This window comes from Apodemus sylvaticus, chromosome 8, assembly GCF_947179515.1.
Source record: "Apodemus sylvaticus chromosome 8, mApoSyl1.1, whole genome shotgun sequence".
Classification (NCBI taxonomy): domain Eukaryota; kingdom Metazoa; phylum Chordata; class Mammalia; order Rodentia; family Muridae; genus Apodemus; species Apodemus sylvaticus.
Genome location: NC_067479.1, coordinates 68,185,580 through 68,194,587, shown reverse-complemented (window position 1 = coordinate 68,194,587; position 9,008 = coordinate 68,185,580). Strand labels below are relative to the sequence as shown.

The 9,008-nt window shown below is 46.3% G+C and overlaps 1 protein-coding gene and 1 pseudogene across 4 annotated transcripts in view; both read right to left on the bottom strand.

Annotated features, from left to right (window-relative positions):
- Positions 1–9,008, bottom strand: part of LOC127691458 (PHD finger protein 11-like) — a 156,564-nt gene that overhangs the window by 19,384 nt on the left and 128,172 nt on the right. The window lies entirely within an intron of this gene.
- Positions 212–2,760, bottom strand: LOC127691455 (sarcolemmal membrane-associated protein-like; annotated as a pseudogene).

Genomic DNA, 9,008 nt, shown 5'->3' with positions numbered 1-9,008 from the left:
GTTATCAAATCAGAAAAATGAATTGTGTGACCATTAGAATTCAGAGTAAAATATCTATAAATTTATGGTATAAATAATTTGGTGCACTAAGAAGCCTACCATAATATTCAGAATCTCAATGTACTAATTTAAAAATTACATGTAAAACAGAATCAATTCACAACTTTATACCCTCTCTATAGACAGATATATTTTATATAAGTTAAAGCAATGACCCTACAGCTATATTCTTGCACTTTGCTGTTTTAAGAGGTAAAAAGGAAGAAAATGGTTCTGCTTGTCCCCAGCACGAGTGTGGTGCCAGCTTCTAGAGGGAGGACGGTGTACAGACTCAAGACACACTGTCATGGAGAAGCTCTGGCCAGTCCTGGTACAGACAGCACCATAGCTGTCACTGAAACCAGGCCGCCAACATGGGCATCCAGGGCCAGGGTTAATTTCCCTTTTCTCGCAGCAGCTTCAGGTTGTCTTTACACTGTTTGAGCTCATCTGTGATTGATTGCTTTTCCTTTTCCCGTTCAGTCATTTCAACTTCAACTTCAGTTCTGAGAGAACAGTCTGTCTTTTCATACTCGTTCTGCGCATCCTTTGTTTGGCTTTCAGCCTTACTGAGGAGAGATTTCAAGTCAGCTGCATCTGGAAGGTGTTGTTCTTTCAAGGATCCCACTTGGTTCTCCAGCTCTTTCCTCGTCATCTGAAGGATGCTGAGGTCACGTGTGAGCTCAGAACTCTGCTTCTGAGACTTGGGCAATTCTTTCTCTTGCCGCTGCAGTTCTGATGACAACAACACGTTCTCCTTTTTTTAGAGAATGACATTCAGTTTCCAGTACATTCCATCCCCTTTTCAACTCCTCTAGCTCACCTTGCAACCTCGTTGCCTCCTTTCTTTGCTGGTCTCCACACTGCTGACACCTAAACTGGCAACTGCCCTGCAGACTTCTGATTTCCTTCTCCTATTCACATGCCGCTGTCCTCCAGCCCGTGGGCTCTGCTCTCACCTTCTTAAGCTCTTCTTGCAAAGAAACAAAGTCAGTGTCCGCTCAGACACAGCCTTTGCTGCTGCTTGAAGGAGCAAAAATCTCATCTTGGGCACTAAGCAATTTATCTCTCGTGCTGGTGATTTCAGAGTCCTTTTCCTCCTGGAGAGTCTCCATATCCATGCGCCGCCTTTGCCGCTGGACTTGAAGAACCTGTATTTGTTTGGCCAATTCCTCAACTTGATTTCGATAGGCTTTTCATTCTTCCAAAAGAGCTTGAAGTTCAAAGCATTTTTGTTTACTTGTTCTAGCTAGCTCCTGGTTTCCACCAATTCTTTGCAAAGACGCTGAATGTCTTCCTTGGCCTCTGCTTCTAACTGGGTACCCTGCAAGCCATCTTTTGGTAGAGACACCTTAGCAAGCATTTGGGTCTTACTCATCCATCCAGGCATCTCTAGTGTCGTCGCTGCTTTTTGCCTTGCTTGGACCCAAGAGTATCTGATAAGTGAGATTCCTTTCCTTCTGCCTAGTTTTCTTTTGAAAGCTTTGATTCTTCTACCACTTTGATTAGATGCCACTGCACCATTAGCTTCTTCTGGCATTCTAGGAATTGATGAATAAAAGTGCAGTCCCCGCCACTCTTTGAAAGCAAGTGCCCTCATAGAGCTGTTAGCCTTTCATTGGTGAAGTCATCAGCTTGCAAAGCTTCTATTTTTGCCTGGAGCTCTTGTTCTTTTCTTCCGTTTCATCGATTTTAGTCTGTAATTCTTTCTCCTCGGCATGTCCCTTCTGTTGGATTTCCTCTTGTGTTCCCTATGCTACCTTTAATTTATCAGATCAATCTTTAACTTCATTAACTGCTCCATTATATTTATTGGCTAATTCTCTTAATTCTTCCTGAGTCTGCTCATTCACTTCTTTCAGAAGGGTACATTCATCTTCAGTATTACTAAGGCTTTGCTCAACTTCTGAAAGTTTTCTAACCACTTTCGATTTTCTCCTGAAGAACCCGCCTCAGGAACTCTCTGGCAGTGGTTTCATAGCTGTGTTTATCCTCCTGCAGTGCGATCAGCTCCTTCCGTAAATTATCTTCTGTTTGATTTTTGGAGCATGCCTGCAATTGGTTTCCCATAACTTCTAACCATGATAAGAGTCTATCTTCATCTATTAAAGCCTGCCAACTAGTATCTGAAACCTCTTGGGTGATGGCTAATAGCTGCTGCAGTGTGGCTAACTTCTGTTCCAACATCTGTTCCCGATGTAAGGCCTCCTGTAGATACTGAGAACATTGGAATAGTTCCTGAGAGTACATACTTGGAGTGCTAGCCACAACTTTGTCTATGGGACTTGGTAATGGAGCATGGATGACATCGGAATGGAGTCGGGCTTCCATACCATCTGGTAGAAAACGTTTTATTGTGGAAACAAAACACCCATGGGTAACTTTCCATGTATTCTCTATCACATCTACCCCAAAATGGATAATGTCACCAGAAAGGATTTCGCATGGTGGACTTTCTTCAGAGTCCCGACTCAATCTCTGGCTAATTATAAAGGTACCATTACTACTTTTAGTGTCTTGGAGATAAAACTTGCTTGTGATCAAACCAGAGGAGAGCATGGTTCCTTGACAGCACTTTGCAATCAAAGGTGGCATTATTCTGCGCTGGTCGACAGCGTGCCACCGAGCGGCCGATCTTGATGGGCTCGTCCATGTAGACATGACGCTCCTGAAACCGGTGCGAGTTCAGGCGGCCAGTGAAGATGACCAAAGCTGGACACTGAGGACAGGCTGGGGCGGATGTCTGGACCACAGACAATGAGGAGCTCCTCCAGGTTCGGAATGCTCTTCACAAGCGGACATCCCTTAGCCCCCCCCCCCCAAATGTTTAAATTAAAACAAACTGCGCATTGTCTACGCATAACCAGTGAACATCAACAACTCTTCAATTGGGCAGGAAGACAAGCCGGCACAAGCCCATCACCTCCTTTAAAACACAGAGGCTCCTTGACCAAAAAGAAGTCCCCAACTAGCAGCTTTCAGTCCATCTTCCCTAGAAAGGAAAGGCTCAAACATTGGGCAGCTTCGGCCAAGAAAACACCTGGAAGACAGTTTGGGGACAGGAGGTCTCCGAGCAGATGAGTCACACACCACCAATTCTTGGGTTTTGTTTGAGATCCCGGCCCTTCTCCCCTTCCTGTGCAGCACTGCAGCATGAAGAGGACTGACTCGGCGGGCGCCTCCAGGAAGGGTCCTTCGGGGCCCGAGGGAGAGGAGCAGAGGACCTCAGGGCAGCCACCGCCGGTTCTCAGGGGCCTCCGCGGGGACACACGAGGAGGGCTAGAGGGCCAGCGGGCCGGGATCGCCCTGCTGCGCCGAGGCCGCCCGGGAATGGCAGGGGTTCCCGGGCCAGCGTGAGCCAAGGCTGCGATCCCGGGCTGGAGGCGTGGGAGGGCTGCCCGGGCGCGAGTCCCGGGCACCTAGCGGCTGTCCCCGAGAGCAGGGCGGGGACCGGGCTCTGCAGGCCGGTGCTGACAGAGCGAGGGGCTACCCTGGGGGAGGCTCGGGCGCCCGGGCTGGCGGGAAGTTGGTTCCTTGGAGCTCTGGGCTCTGCTACTCAACACATGGGCCGCCTCCTGTCAGGAGCGTCCTAGCTAGGGTCGCATCTCAGGGACAGCCAGCTCCCAGAGGGCAATGGTGTGGGGGAGGGAGGCTGGCCGGGAGGTGGATGGAGAGGCCTGGAGGCTGGGACAGGGTCCCCCGCATCCTTCTCCACTCGCAGCCAGTGGGGCAGGCTCAGGCTGTGGTGGACTAGGAAGGAAACTTTCCGACTTTGCCAGCCTTGGCCTCCATAGTGATTCTGACTGAAACCTACCAGGTACCTAGCCTGGGCCTTAATTGAGCTAAGGCTAGAAGACCCAGGGACCCTGAAGGGACTGTAGGAGCTTTACCAGCTCCTGGGTACCAGGTTCCTGTCACTAGCGGCAGCCTTCCATTAGATTTGTGGCCATCAGTCATGGAAGGACAGCACACCAAGTCTCCAACATGTAGAAAAAAAAAAAAAAACAAAACATGATGTGTGGTCATGTAGACTTAAGACAGATTTCCGTGCTAATGAGGTACCTAGAAGCCCCGAGGGCTTAGCCAATAAGTTTCCCTTCCCAGACATTCCTCCCTGCAAAAGGCATTTCATCTCAGGCCCGCCCTGAGAAGTGGGGCATGGTTTTACACATCCACTTTCTACCAGGGCAATAAATATCTCAGAACTATAAACTGTCTCTTTTCATCAGGATCTGCCTTGGGGAACCATGGAGAAGTCCTTTGCCTACAGACCTGCTGTCTAATCTCCTGTAGAAGGCCTCTCTCCACTCCCAGCCACAATGGCCTCCAAGCCAACCACCTTCAAGCCACGGACTCTCCCTGTGGGAATAGCCAGAGCTCTCCCCCTTTTGTCACCAGTCCCTAGGTTAGATCTGGGCTGTGGGCCCAGTTTCTGTTCTCATTTATTCTAAGACTTCCAGCAGTGCCCTGGTGTCCAAGAGCCTGGGAAATCCATGGTCCTAGCAAATTCACAGGTATGAAGGCCTCTCTGAATCAGCTCCGGTTGTCCCTCACCTCAGACTGTACTTTCCTAGCCCTGAGCCTTGTCCCAGGGCTTTCCTAAGGCCCAACACCCTCACAACCACAGTGTGGGGCAAGTGCAATCAAATTTCTTAGTTCTGTCTCCCCAAGCTGCTGTCCTGTGGCAGATCAGACACTGGACCCACAACCCTACAGGAATACAAGTTACAATCATTATCCAGAGAACAAGGAAAGAAAGCAGGAACAGGCGCTTTCTGGCTACTTCCCTTCCTCTCTAAACCTGCTGTGCAGTACAGCCCACAACTGCATGTCCTGTGCTGCCGCCACCACCGCCACATCCACCACCGCTGCTGCTGCACACAATGGCCTGTCCCTTCCTCCATCAATTATCAGTCAGGAAAATGCCACACAGGCCACTCTGATGGAGTCAAATATGGAGAAGGATCCTCTTCCCAGGTGTGTCAAGTTGTCTTCAACCACAATAGCCATCAAACAGCTGGAGAAAAACACACCAGACACCCAAATGTGCCTGTGCTTAACTTAAGGAACAACTGGTCTGTACTTCTGAAACTTGAAGTACATTGTGTGTCCTATGTGGGATTATCTTTAAAAAACACAAAATTAAAAGGTCCTACACCCAGGTGACAGGAAGGAGTCTTTATTTAGCACCCATGGGCTACAAAGCACCACAGAAATGTAGATCTTTCAGTCCCAGCGACAAAGAGAAATGTCCACGTAGGCACCAACATACAGGAAGTAGAATTTTAAAAGTTCATTCAATAGGGGAAAATCAAAGATATAGTTTAGGGTGAAGGAACTCTAAGAGGCAAAGGGTAACCGGTGCCTGGCAGAAGAAAGACAACTAAACAGGGCAAGATAGACAGCCTGGGCAAAATGCAAGTCCCTACCATAGGATGGCAAGGGCCTTGGGTCAGTCCTGGAGAAGGCCTTTCTCACACTATCAGGAAGAAGAGGTGAGCAAGGTCTGTGCTTCTGAGGAAAGTCTCTTAAGTTTCAAGATAAAGACCAGGCATGTATGGGGGAAACAGACACATGGGAGACAGTGGCCTTGAAGGGAAATATCCCATGATTTCAAGTGTGTGTATGTACATACATAGTAGTTGAAGTAGTGTATTAAGCTTTTATTGCATGTTATTTTTGTTCACGTCAGTGTGTGCACATATTTGCTTTGGCACAGTCATGTCAGCTACATAGTGAGACCCTGTCTCACACAAGCCAAGAAAATAGAATCTTCAAAGAAGAAAAGAATGTTCTTACATAGTAAATTAACAGGGGCTGGAGAGATGGACCAATGGGTAGAGCACCAGCTGCACAGACACAGGAACCTGGGTTTTCCACTCCTCAGCACTGCATAGTCACAGGTAGAATATGCACCCATCTCAGGACTTCACGGACAGAAACAGGGATTGCTGAGCTTGATGGCCACCCAGTCTAGATGAAAAAGCAAGTCAGGCTCAGAACTGACTCTCTCAAGAAGACAAGATGCAGCTTGATAAAGTATAACATCCAATTTCCATATTGATTCACATACACTAAAGAATGTAATAGATAGGAAGCAAGGGGTTCAGACAAGATGAAAGACACAGGGATAATGAAATTAGAGAATTCAAATCTGGACTCATTAATAGTAAACTCACTTCAAAGGAAAATGATTTTATTTGTTGCCTTAATGTAATGCTGATATATTATTGATAACTCATTAATATCCCCCTGTGTTTCTGTCTCTCTCTCTCACACACACAGCAACTAACAAATCTCTAATTGGTCTCAAGTCCTGTTCAACAAGGACATCATGCTTGGTCCTGGAAAACCTAGCAATGTACACAGGAATAGTGAAGTCATAAATCATGGAGGAGAACTGACAACTGTCACCTCACTAATCGAGCAGGATCCTTAACTACATTGTAAACATGGTCCCTTAGACCCATAGATGAATATAGCTCTCACCCTTCATCAAGGAAACTATTCTTTGCAAAAGCACATGGAGATCCTTATAGCAAACTATAACTGATCAATATGCAGTTGCAGAGCCCAGCCCCAACTAAGGCATCACATAATACAACTCTTACGCCTGAGGATCATTGTGGAAGAGGTGGAAAGACTAAAGGCCAGATGAACAGGAAGTCTGTTGTGAGATTGTGTCTCCTGGAATTCACAGAAAAGCTACAGCCATGAAGTCTCACTATCATGTCTGCCTAAACACAGGCTGAACAACGGGCACCAAAAGACATGCTAACACGGGAAGGGAAAACCCCAGAAGGCCTCAACCGTCCACAAAGAACTACAGATAACCCAGGAGTGCTGAAAGCAGAAGAAATAAGTCTTCCCCAGGGGAGAACACATCAACTGGTCATCCAATAGCAACCTTGAAAACTCGTACATACAAGTATCATCATACAAACTCAGCAGGATGTATAGAATATATATATACAAGTATCATTATACAGACTAAGCACAGTGTATTTACTTAGACATCAGTGCTCCGGGGCACTGTGGGAGCTATCATCCTTCAGGTAAACCCCCAAGACACACTCAGTGCTCTGTAGGTATGTATGAAAGATATTTGCTTCTGTGAGCCTCTTTTTCCACACATTTCTAAATATATATGTTTCACGTGTGATTTTCTTACACTTAGATAAACATAGAGAAAGGATGAAAAGTTTTTTGCTTTTGTTTTTTTAATTTTGATGAGAGGATGTTTTGAACTTGTTTTTTAAAAGTCAGTAAAACATCCCTGGACCTTTGTCCAGAAGCCTTTCCACACGGCCTGTGGAGGGCGGGCCCTGCCCAGTGCTCCCTGAGGGCTGCTCACCATCACGATCTTCCTGTGGGGGCACCAGCACTGTGGGGGTCTGAAGGAAAATTCTTGAATATGCTTTAAACCCACTTAAAGAGTCAAGAAATATTTAGGTTTGCTGAGGGACAGGCAGCTAGGGCTGGAAATCTGTCTCAGCAGGTAAAGGCTCATAGCACTAAGCTGGAATCCCCAGGATCCTCATGGTGGAGAGAGAGAGCTGACTTACAAGTTGTCGTCTTACCATGCTACACTTGTATACCATGACTACATACAGACACACAATAAAGGGGGAGAAGAAGAGGAGGAGAACAAGGAAGGAGAAAAGAAAAAAAGCAGAAGGAGGAGAAAGAAGAAGAAGGAGAAAGAAGAAGAAGGAGAAAGAAGGAGGAGGAGGAGGAGGAGAAGGAGAAGGAGAAGAAGAAGAAGAAGAAGAAGAAGAAGAAGAAGAAGAAGAAGAAGAAGAAGAAGAAGAAGAAGAAGAAGAAGAAGAAGAAGAAGAAGAAGAAGAAGAAGAAGAAGAGATTTATCTCCCTATATAGAAATAACTAGAAATACCTATGAAAAGCTTGGGAGAGGAGAGTGTTGCAGAAACTAGAGTCCCCCTGATTACCCAACAGTGCTTCACTAGGGCTGTGTCTGAGATCAGGGTGCACGCCACCCTCCCCTCTCCCTACAATCACTCACAAACACACTCTACACAGCTGCTCTTTTCTGACTTGATGTGATTGTCAAAGCCACGCTTCTCACAGGACTCCATAGAATGCTCACTGTTTTAGGTGCTGGGAGGAGTCTGGGCCAGATTCCATCAAAACTTAATTGAAGTTTCACCTTCACCTCTCCAGTTTTTGTTTCTCTCTTTCTATAATTGTGTTGGCAATCCATCTGTCATACATTAAGCTAGAGCTCCCTAGTCATGCTTTTCCTGAGAAGCTCATTTGTAAAAGATTAGATCAGGCTGGATGGTGACTGAGGCACCGAAGACAGGCAGGCTGTTGACAGACAAATAGGAACTAGAGCTCAAAGCCCTCTTCCTGATCATGTCACAGTTGTTGCCTGGTGCATTGGCAAGTGACAACAGCCTCCTCAGTGACGGTTTTCCTGGCAAGGATGATGAGTGGACATGAATTTGAATTGCTGTAGGAGATCCTCTGTAGAATTACACTTATGTAGACTTAGGGCCTCAAAGCAGAAACTTTAGAAATTTACTGGTGTTCTTACTTGAAAAACTTCTCCACAGAAAAAGTACAAATTACAGCTGCAAATACACACCCATAGACAGTTCACCTGACAAAAACAGACTGAGTTCCTGATCCAGCTGAAGACACACTTTTAGCTTGATGAGCAGCTAGAGTGAGTGTGTGTGTGTGTGTGTGTGTGTGTGTGTGTGTGTGTGTGTGTGTGAGTGAGTGAGTGAAGGTGTCCTTTTAACAGTCTTTTACTATTTTTAATGCACTTTTAATGTTTTCTTGATTTTGTTTTTTAATTTATTTATCCACATTCCAACCCAGTATTAGCCCTTCCTCTCCTCCCAGTACTCTGTCACTTAAGGTCTCACCCCATTCCACCTTCCCCATCTCTTTTGATGTCCCCCAACTGTGGTATTGATAAGGAAAATGTGGAATACTACTCA